Raw genomic sequence first — 11,828 nt, forward strand, 5'->3', positions numbered from 1 at the left:
TTGATCATCTGATTATTTGCACATGGGATACTAGAAGAACTGAGAGTTTATCCTGCTCTTTTTTGGCTGTTGTTTCCTGGACCTAGGCACTAAGTGATGACCAGATGTTTGTCTATACGTGAAAATGTTGCTGGCATTTCGCTTTTCAACTTTTTTCTGCTATAGTAGCATCAAGTAGATGGAATTATGACTTCATCCAGTCCATTTTCAGCGGCGCATCATCAGTAATTTTCCTTAGTTGTCATTTGTATTATTTAATTTATTTTGGTATCATGATGACATGAAAATGTGTAGATTGAAACACAAAGGGGCAGGGTCTCGTACTTGATTGCCACCCTTGAGGACATCTTCGATCGCTTTGTACACAGGTGGGATCTTCAAGCAGCAGAGCAGCTGCCCAGCCACTTAGGGCCTCCTATGTGGCTGTCTACAACACAACCAATCTGATTAGCTATGTTCTCAGGAGGCATTTCAGCGGCGCATCATCAGTAATTTTCCTTAGTTGTCATTTGTATTATTTTATTTATTTTGGTATCATGATGGCAATGACGGCCATGGCCATGCCTCCTGAGAACATAGCTAATCTGATTGGTTGTGTTGTAGACAGCCGCATAGAAGGCCCTAAGTGGCTGCGGCAGCTGCTCTGCTGCTTGAAGATCCCACCTGTGTACAAAGCGGTCGAGGATGTCCTCAAGGGTTGCCATCAATTACGAAACCCTGCCCCTTTGCGTTTCAATCTGCACATTTTCATGTCATCATGATACCAAAATAAATAAAATAATACAAATGACAACTAAGGAAAATTACGGATGATGCTGAAATGCCTCCTGAGAACATAGCTAATTTGGTTGTGTTGTAGACAGCTGCATAGAAGGCCCTAAGTGGCTGCGGCAGCTGCTCTTGTTCAAAGCGTCAAGTACGAGACCCTGCCCCTTTGTAATCTGCACATTTTCATGTCGTCATGATACCAAAATAAATAAAATAATACAAATGACTACTAAAGAAAATTATTGATCTGATTGGTTGTGTTGTAGACAGCTGCATAGAAGGCCCTCTTCTCTGCTGCTTGAAGATCCCAGTACATGACCCTAATCTGTGTTGTCAAGAGGCATGGCGGTGATATCACTTCACACATGAGGAGAGCGGTACGGTACGACACTTTCTCTATCTAATCTGTCTTTTACTGTTCACATCATCTCATTAATATATTAGCTTCACTTTCGAATTGACTTGCTCTCTTCTACTCTTGGGCAGTGGCGAGTGTGTGGAGAGCTTACCTGGTTGGGACAAGATGGTGCCGTGAACAGACACTGAGCAACAACCGAGCAGCCATGACCGGACCTATTCTCCTGCCTGCCTACTTCCTCTCACAAAACATTGAGGAACAAGCAATCCAGCAGCTGCAGTCTGAGTCCCACATCATCAACTTGTCATCGATGATAGATCGTCTCTCGGCTGATCTGTTATTCCATGTCTCGGCTGGTCTGGTTGGTGCTTCACATAAAGTCAAATTCATGTGTTTTGCTCAAACTTTGTTTACTGTATTGCAGATTGAGGTTTAGCTTCAAATACATTTATTTTAATCGGTTTTGCATGATATGACAGTGGTTTATTAGCAATATGGTGAATTTACTAACGCTTTTAGGGCGCAGAGTTCTTGCTCCAAAATGAATTTGAACAGGGTAATTTTGCAGTTGCCTTATGGGTCTCTAGAAGAGATCGCTTTTAGGGGACAGCGTTGCGTTCTTGGTCCCTATTTTTGTTTTTCTTGATTGCCCTGTAACTGGCTGATGCTTGGTATCCCTGGCCTTTTTCTATGACCCTTGGTGTACAGGTTTTTTATAGCCCACCTCCGAGCCGCTGGGTCACGGACTCGCGGGCATCACGGCGGAGGCCGTTGAGGGCCTTTGCTTTTTTCCCGGGCTCTTGTTTTCTCCTCCTCTGGGGACAGCTCCCTCGTTTCGGTGGCCTTCCTTTTCAATAATTGGCAAAAAGACTTATTCGCCTAATTAATAAAGGTACTGGGCCTGAACGCCCGAGTTTTGAACCGCCGTTCGGACTTGGTGACTGCCACCGTCGTTTACTGGACACGGGCCCCACCTTACTAGACCGCGTTCCTTTGGTTCTTGTAAACCAGGGAGATTCGGCGTTTTTTCTCTGTCTCTCCGATTCTCCCTAGATGGGCTCGGTCTCCTTATCGGCTGGTCGTAGCACCTGGCTTGCTCTTTATCGTCCACTTTCAGTCAATTTCACCAGTGAAATGAGTGGAAGAGATGCCTAGAACCAGGCAAGCCATATGCTCCTGAGACTCGAACCGAATTTTTTGGACAGGAAGTGCGCGCATACATGGACATCAGGTCACGGCTTTTGCCTGTTCGCCTTTTCCTTTCCTTTTCGCGTCACCTGCACAGTGGATCCGTTTCGTGTCAATTTTCTTTTCTTTCCAAGAAGCTTCACCTTCAACGCTTGCAAACCTTTTTGAAAAGCCACCAGAAAAGCTTTATGGTATTAGGTTAGCTTGTGTAGGAAAATTCGATATTGCAAATTGTTATCAATTTGTGAATTTTTGCATTACCTGCACAGTGAATTTTTTGTTTAATTTTCCGTTTCGTGTCAATCTACATTCTTTTGTAGTACAAATTGTTATCTTTTGCGAATTTTCCTACACAAGCTAACCCGAAGTCAGCGAACGCTACATAACCATGCAAAAGCTAAAGTTAATGTAGCAAAAGTAAATGGAACTGAAGACTTGTATGCTAGCTAATAGGTCGGGTGCTTGATTAGATACTCTTTCGACATTGCAGGCACCACCTCTTATTTTTTGTACATCCAACTCACCTGGCTCGTAATAATCCACAGTTAGGTCTACTTCAGTATCTACACTCGTCGGCAGCGGGTTTTAGTTAAGGGCCGGCCACAAAGGTGTGCTTTGTTTTAACATATTAAATAATATACTCTATGGTATGTAAATTTCTTCTTGTGATGATTACATGACGATACATTAAATAACATGATGCCTTTTTCTGAACTTCTCATACACACTATGCATTTCTTTTGACGGTGAGGGTAATTAGAGGTGTGGATCTGGCTGTCAGGGCGACCTTTACGTTATTGTTAAGATGGGCAAACAGGTATACTTCTTCCTTCCTCCTCACTCTTTTGTTTTCTTAATTTTGTGTTCATGGTGATGGGTTTGAGTACCCATTCAATTTCTTTGGTTTGAGGTTGTTTTGAGTTTCTTTCTTCTCGAACTATTTTGCCTTCTCTGCTTGACTTCGTGCTCAAACTCGTTGGTCATCCTAATTTTTCCTCAATTTTTATCATTTTGCGGCTTTCCTATGGTTCTTTATTTGTCTTCATCTTCTAATTTTGTGTCATTTTCGTGATATTACCACTTCACACTTGGACTAGGCTGCTCTCTCTCTCTCTCTCTCTATATATATATATATATATATATATATATATATCCACTACCATGGCCCGGAAGCTGATGCGACCATGGTTGAGAATCTGATGCTCTGTTCTTCAGGACCGTGGTTGAGAATCTGATGCCATGTTCTTCAAGTCCATGATACATACATTTGTTGTTCCCCCTAGGTTCATGAGTAAGCAGAGATAAAATGCCAAACAGTTTGTTCATTGTAAGGTTCTATGGTGATTTTCATTTTTTCTTTAGAAAACCATCCGCTTGCTTAGCAACAATTCCGCATTTGAAATCCCATTTCTGGTCATTTAATAAATTAAAACATATGAAGCTTTGTTCTCCTCTCAAACGGGGAGCCCTAGCGCATCACACCCTTCTTTTCTAAACTTCTCAGACACACCCAACTCCCTCTACGCCATCAACTTCGCTACCCATAGACAAAATATCTAGGGAACTTTATAAAGGAAAACTAGGACTACCCAATTCTCAAGCAGGCTAGGCTGGGTATTTGGACTAAGCAAACGAATAGATAGCTAGAAAATTACAAGCACAAAAGGTAGAAACCATTGGGGAACATGAAAATTGACTTGATCCGATAAAAAATTGGTCGTATATGATACAACATACAAAAAGAAAATGAAAACGCATGTTTCCTGCTCAATTTCTTGTGCTCCTCCTATGTCTACTCAACGGGTTGAAAAGCAAATTATCGCAAACAGATGTTTCACATCTTCTTGAAAGTATTGCAGCATAATGCCACTACTCATAACTACCACTTCTCTGTTTTTTTTTTTCTTTACATCAGTCCCTTCAGTTTGAGATGATGCTTAATTAGAGAAAAATAATCCGAACTGGCGGCTGCTGGTGTATTCGGACTGCATGTGGCTAGCTATGACAAAACAGTTGAGAAAACGAGAGATCAAGAGTGAGTTACTCATGGAGAGAAACGAGAGAAGGAGAGAGGGAGACCTCACCGATCATCGGTGCTATAGGTGGTCATCGCTGGTCCAGGTTGCCGGTGGCTGTTGAGTGAACAGAAGGTGAGTAGGAGACAGGGCAACACTACTAGTCGTACTGGCTCCACCCCTCAGATCTTGCTGACCTTATAACTGATTTACACCGAGTCGGTGGAGATCATACATATTGTTCATGTGTATCGGAAATGGAAACACCAACTCATATTGTTCATATGCCTTGGACTTGCACAAATTATACGTGAATTATTTTTCTTTTATGCCTATATATTAAAAAATATACCTCCAGCCAGACATCCAGTGTCGGAAACTATACAGTGGAAATTAATTCTACAAAATGGCACTTTTTTTAAAAGTAAATGATTCTTTTGTTTTACATAAATAAGTTCTTTCTTCTTTAATTTGTCACTTTATTTATAAAAAAATTGAATTGTGCTCTTTAAGTAGTGTTTGATAAAAAAAAATTGTTAGACTAAAGAACTTATTAAGAATAAAGTGTTTTTTTTTATCAAACACTACTTAAAGAGCACAATTCAATTTTTTTATAAATAAAGTGACAAATTAAACACGTGTACAGGTGATCTACTGATGTCTCAAATGGTGGGTTGTACAGGTGAGTTTAATGTCTTTTCATTAAACATGTATGGTTTTTTATTATGGAAGACCACCATGAGCCTTGGTTACAAAATGCATAGAACGAGTTTAAATAGTTGAACTTTCTATAATCTTGGCAACGATAAATATGCGAAACTAAATCTGATTTTTGTGAAAAGATTTTCTTTTTCCTTTATCATTAATTTTGATTGATCATACTGTGATTCTTTCCTTAATTTTTCTAGAATGGTTGCCTTTCAACCTTATCGTTAACATCATTCCTCAAACTAAACGATAGATGTAAAACTCCAAGTTTGTTGCTTTGTAAAAGGTGATCATGCCATCTCTTTGGCAGTGATTCGGTGAAACCAAATTTGCTGCATAAAGTTTTTTTTGAAGCTAGATCGTGCTTTGGCAGCGATTCAAAAAACCCAAGTTTGATTCCTTAAGATTTTCTTCACAAGATCAAGTCTTCGCTTTGATGGAGAAGACAACGATGTATTTGGTCATTTGCAGGCCACCAATGAGCTTCATTCTTCTTCGTCAAGCATCCTGTTGTGACACTAAGTTCAAAAAATAAAGAAGAAGCAAAACAAATAAAAACCAACAATGAAAAGATTTTTTTAATTAAATGTGCATGATTTTTCACCATGGAAGGCTACCATGAGCCTTAGTAACACAACATAGAACGAGCTTAAATAGTTGAAGTTTTTATAATGATTCTTTCCTTGAATTTCTCTAAAACGGTTGCCTTTCAACCTTATCATTAACACTATAAATATTGACAACGATAAACATAGGAAACTAAATCTGATTTTTGTATAAAGTTTTTCTTTTTCCTTTATCATTAATTTTAATTGATCTTGTTGGGATTCTTTCCTTGAATCTCTCTAACACGGTTGCCTTTCAACCTTATCGTTAACAGAATGAGGCAACGGTAGCGGAGGAGCAAGCACGACAACACATAGGAACTTGCTAATGGATGCATGGAGGAGGCTGAACAGGGAGCTGCTCTCGACTCAGCAGCAGTAGAAACAGACCGTCTTCTCTCATTTGTTCATGAACGTGGCTCTCAACATTGTGAGTCTCTCAGTGCATGTACGACTATGAAGATGAGGTCGGCGTCTTGGAGCATGAGTCCATGGACCGAGCCTACTGTGTCATTGCCAAGCTCATCCAAACAGCCTAAGTAAACCATCAGTCGTTGCTTCCCACTCTATCAACCATGTTGGTGCCCATTAACTGAATCCTACTTATGATGCTATGTATAATCATATAATAAATTGGGCACAATAATATATTACATTTAGTTTTCTGACTCTTTCTCTCTCTCTCTGTGTAGTGTGTTTAATTACATTGGCTTGCTTCCAATCTCAACTTTACTATAACTAGAATTGTTTGACTAAGTTTGAATGGTGCTCTTATTTGGTAACTTGAACCAAAAACTATTTCAGTAAACTAACAAATCCTGCACAAAATGGGTCTTGGTCAGTGTCAATATGAAAAGGAAATAAAGTTAACAAAGTGTGCATATATATATATATATATATATATATATATATATATATATATATATATATATATAAGGACCCATCAATATCTTTCCTCAAATTTTATTAATCTTCATGTTTTACACTGTGGAAATCAACACAAAAATGAGTTTTATAAGCTTAAAAGGATGATATTGATTACTAAGATCTTATTTCAGCATTGTAATGCCATTTTAGATAAAGTTCTATTGTTTTGAGGACCAAGATTTACGTCCACATTTTACACGAAAATGATATAGAATGTTAAAACCTGGTGTGACAAATTCATCACACTTTTTCTAATCAATCTTTTGTAAGAGATCTTCTACATCCCAAAAGCAATAAATTCTAGAAATCATAATAAATAACAATTTAACATTAATTTCAAACTTAAGCACATTTGAAAGTGATTATGCGAGCCAATGCATATGAACGACATGAGACGGTGTTTTCATTTTCGATACACATGAAAGATACATATGAGTTCACCTACTCGGTGAAAATCGGTTGAAGTATGTAGGACCCGAGGGGTGGAGCTGGTCCGACGAATAGCATTTCCAGGGAACTTCACCCTCAAAGCTCTGTCTCATCGATTTCCTCTGTTCACTCAATAGCTGTTGGCAACCTGGATGACCGATGGCCACCACAGCGCCCGTGACAGATGACATCTCTCTCTCGCCTTCTCTGGTTTCTCTTCATGACTCACTCCCTCACGATCTCGCGTTCCCTCAACTATTTTCTCCTTGCCCGCCACCTGCAGCCCAAATGCACCAATGGCCTTCTATTTCGACTATTTTTCCCTAATTAAGCATGACCTTAAACGGAAGAGACTCATGTAAAAAGAAAACAGAGAAACGGTAGTTATGAGTAGTTGCATTCTACCGCTATACTTTCGAAAACATGTGAAACATCTCTTTGCCATAATTTGCTTTTCACCCCATTGAATAGACATGAGAAGGGCACAAGAAATTGAGCAGAAAACATGTGTTTTCATTTTCCTTCTTGTTTTGTAATGTGTACAACCAATTTTTATCAGATCAAGTCAATTTTCATGTTCACCTATGGTTTTTGCCTTTTGGGCTTGAGATTTTCTAGCTATCTATTCTTTTGCTTTGTCCAGATGTCCACCCTAGCCTGTTTTCTAGTTAAATAAGAATTGGATAGTTCTTGTTTTCCTTATCCAATTCCCTAGATATTTGATCTATGGGTAGTAAAGTTGATAGAGTGGAGGGAGTTGGGTAGGTTTTGTTTTGCAAATCCTCACTGGATTTGTGTCATTCTTTTTTCGTTCTGCCAACAGTTTTCAGAATGTTCGAACTAGGTTGTGCACATATTTTTTGTAGTTGAACCATGAAGTCATAAATTAGTATTTAAGTCTTTGTTTGTTTTCATTGGTGCTTTTTCTTTGTTGGAGATATCTTCATTAGTTTTATCCTTATTGAGCAAGCAACTTGTCCAAATAGTTTTCATTTTCTATGGCATATACATAGAAATGTTGAGATCTTTTAATGTTAGCAAACGAGGTTGTAATATTTGTAAGCAGATCTACTCCTATTTGTTACTTTTCATCTCTCAAGAGATATGACTTTTCATCTCCCAAGTAATTCACATTGAGAGTCTTCTTGGTGTTTCTGTTAACATCCTCCGCAAGCTCAATGCTCCAACAATGAGATTGAGCTTGTTAATTATTTGATAATGGTGCTGCTTACTAAGTGACTTAGTTAAAATATTAGCAACCTTATTCTTAAAAGAGATGTACTGAATTTTCAAATCTCCTTTAGCCAATTTTTCTCGAACAAAATGATGGTCAATCTCTATGTGTTTGCTGCGGCTATGACACACAGGATGAGCTGCAAGATACGCTGCACCGATGTTGTCGCACCATAATGTGGGAGGTTGTGATTGATCAACACAAAGTTCTTTTAATAAAAATTGTAACCATATGATTTCAGCAGTAGTATTGGCAATAGATCGATACTCAGCCTCAGTGCTAGAAAGAGAGACAACTCACTGTTTTTTAGTACTCCATGAAACTAGATTGGATCCAATAAACACTGCATATCCACCTGTTACCGTCTATCATCAAGACATACTGCCCAATCTGCATCACTGTAAGCACTAATATTTAGAACTTAACTAGGTCTAATAACAAGACCATAATCAATAGTATGTTTCAAATATCTTAGGATTCTCTTTACGGCATCCCAAAGGGTATCAGTAGGATGATGCATGTATTGACAAACCTTGTTGGTAGTATAAGAGATGTATGGATGAGTCATAGTAGAGTATTGAAGAGCGCCAACAATGCTGCGATAAAGAGTTGGATCATAAAAATTTGATCCAGTTTGAGCAGATAAAGCAGAGGAGCATGCCATGGGAGTTGAAACTCCCTTAGCTCTAAGCATATTTGTTCTTTTGAGAAGCTCGAATATGTATTTCATTTGAGACAATATTAGCTTATTGTCAATTTTTTTTTCTTCTATGTCCAAAAAGAAATGAAGCTCACCCAGATTTTTAATGGCAAACTCACTTTTGAATTGACAAATAATTTTATAAATATATTCAGGTGAGCATCATGTTATGATCATGTCATCCATATATACCAAAGCATATAGAAGTATTTCTCTTTTTCTCAAAATAAGAAGAGATGAATCTGTTTGAGCTCCTTTAAAACCAAGATTTTGGAGGAATAAACTAAGACGGGCAAACCATGCCCTAGGAGCCTGTTTTAAACCATATAAAGCATGTTCAAGCTTACATACATGATTTGGGAAAGAATGGTTTTGAAATCCGGGTGGTTGAACCATATAAACTTCTTATGAAGTAGATCCATATAGGAATGCATTTTGAATATCCAACTGTTGTATTTTCCATTTGTGACTAATAGAAATAGTCAATACTGTCCGAATTATAGTAGGCTTCACAACAGGACTGAAGGTTTCAGTATAGTCAATTTCCTTCTTTTTTACTATACCCCTTGGCGACGAGTCTAGCCTTGTATCTTTCCAATGATCCATCTGCCTTTCGCTTGATTTTGAACACCCATTTACATCCTACAATGTGTTTGGCTTCTTTCTTTGGAACAAGTTTTCAAGTATTGTTTCGAATAAGAGCATCATATTCTTCTTGCATGGCCTTCTTCCAATTTTCATCTTCATATGCTTCTTTGAAACTTGAGGGTTCTTTGTCTTCAAGAAGAGTAGGGACAAGAGCTCTTGGAAGAGAGTGTTTGGTAGAAAAATATGTCTGAAACTCATTGTATTTATAATTAGGTTTGAAGATTCCCACTTGAGATCTAGTAGTCATAGGATGGACTCGTTTTTTATTTGGTTCATTTTCATTAGATTGGGTTGGCTCCTCATTTCCAAGAGTTTTAGGTTGAGATTCACTATTTGTTTCAAATTAAAGTAAGGGTTCCTCTAATGTTGTGGAGGTACTAGATGATGGTATTGTATGGTTTGAAAACTGATATTCATGAGGGGAGGTTAAAATAATAGCTTGGTTTTGAGTTTCTAGATCTTGAGTTCTAATTTCTTGAGTATCAATAAAAGAAAATTTTTTCTCATTAAATTGGACATGTCTCAAAATATAGATTTTACCGATTCGTACACCCAAACAATAATATCATTTATGTTGAGGAGCATAGCCCAAGAAAACACATCTTTTATAACGGTAATCTAATTTATTTTTCTGATAAGCTCTTAAACAAGGAAAATATTTACATCCAAAGATTTTGATGAAGCCATAATCAGGTTTCTCTTTGAACAATTTTTTCAAATGAGAAGCAAAATCAAGAATCTTGGTTGGCATTTGGTTAATCAAATATACAGGAGTACAAAAAGCATAGGACCAAAAATTCTTGAGAATATTACCTTCTGTCATTAGAGATAAACTTGTTTCAACAATATGTTTATGTCTCCTTTCAGTTGCTCCATTTTGTTCATGGGTATGAGGACATGATATTCTATGTCCAATCCCATTATCGACAATATATAATTGAAGCCCTTGAAATTCTCATCCCCAATCTGAGTGGAAATATTTTATCTTGTGTCCAGTGAGATTTTCAGAAAGTACCTTGAAAGCTTTGAAAACATGACTGACGTCTGATTTTTTTTTTATCAAATAAATCCAAGTATATCTTGAAAAGACATCCATAAAAATCACATAATACTTAAAACCATTCACAATCTCCACTGGGGCTGGACCTCATACATCAGAATAAATGAGTTCAAATGGGCGTTTCACCTTATTTGAAATAACATTAAATGGAAGTTTATGACTGTTAGCTTTTTGACAAGATTCACACAAATAATTTAAACAATCATCATAATAAGACAAATCACACTTGTTCAAAACTTTCTTAACAATGAAAAATGAAGGGTGACCAAGTCTTTTGTGCCACTGCCCAATAGTATGTCTTTCTCCAAGTTGTGCTTCTTTTTTTCTGCTACTAAGGTCTATCTTATAAAGCTCATCACTGCTCGTTTCTTGATGAAGAATTTTTCTCGTTCCCTACTGTTTAACATAACACATATTAGGATGAAACTCAAAATAGAGTCCATTATCCTTAGAAAAACGTTGTACAGATAACAAGTTTCTTGTTATTTTGGGCACATGAAGGAGATCATTTAAAACTAAATTTTGAGATGTCTTTGAAGAACCAATATGAAAAATTCTCAAAACTGGTCCATCTCCGATTTTTATTGCATCTCCACCTTTGTATGTGACATGAATGGACAAGTTATTGATATCATTGGTGATGTGATGAGTCGCACCAAGAGTCAGGATACCAATTGTCATCTCCAATGTCTTGATTCAGAGTGCTAGAAGAAACTGCATGTTATGCTTGAGTAGACGTTCTCTATTTTTCTTTAAGCAAGTTAGTATATGACCAACAAAACTTTGCAATATGACAACTTTTCCACATATTTGGCACACAAGACGATTACCTTTGTATTGCTCACTTTTTCGGACTTCTCTTCTAGATTGGTAGTTGTTTCGACCACGACTTCTGTAGTTGGTTTGCTTATTGTAAACTTGTTTTGAGGTAATATTCGCAGTCGGCATGATAGATTCAAAAGTTTGAGAATCATCTTCTTTTAAGTTGACTTTTTGTAAGCCCATGAAGTTCATTCAAAGAGACAGAGTCTTTTCGAGTTTCCATACTGACTTTAAAAGCAAGATATTCACTTGGCAATCCTCTAAGAATTTGAAGAACAAGATCATCTTCATTAACGGGTTTGGATGCAATGGCTAATTGATGAGCAATAGCTTTTGCTTTGTTTATATAAACATCTATAGTACTAG

At 37.5% G+C, this 11,828-nt stretch overlaps 1 long non-coding RNA gene across 1 annotated transcript; it reads left to right on the forward strand.

Moving 5' to 3' along the window:
- The first annotated feature begins 969 nt into the window (after nt 1-969).
- Nucleotides 970-6,238, forward strand: LOC126410178 (uncharacterized). Its single transcript, XR_007573716.1, has 3 exons — nt 970-1,150; nt 1,255-1,487; nt 5,918-6,238. It is a non-coding gene; the product is annotated as an uncharacterized LOC126410178 (long non-coding RNA).
- The last annotated feature ends 5,590 nt before the right edge of the window (nt 6,239-11,828 follow it).

Source organism: Nymphaea colorata, chromosome 6, assembly GCF_008831285.2.
Source record: "Nymphaea colorata isolate Beijing-Zhang1983 chromosome 6, ASM883128v2, whole genome shotgun sequence".
Lineage (NCBI taxonomy): Eukaryota > Viridiplantae > Streptophyta > Magnoliopsida > Nymphaeales > Nymphaeaceae > Nymphaea > Nymphaea colorata.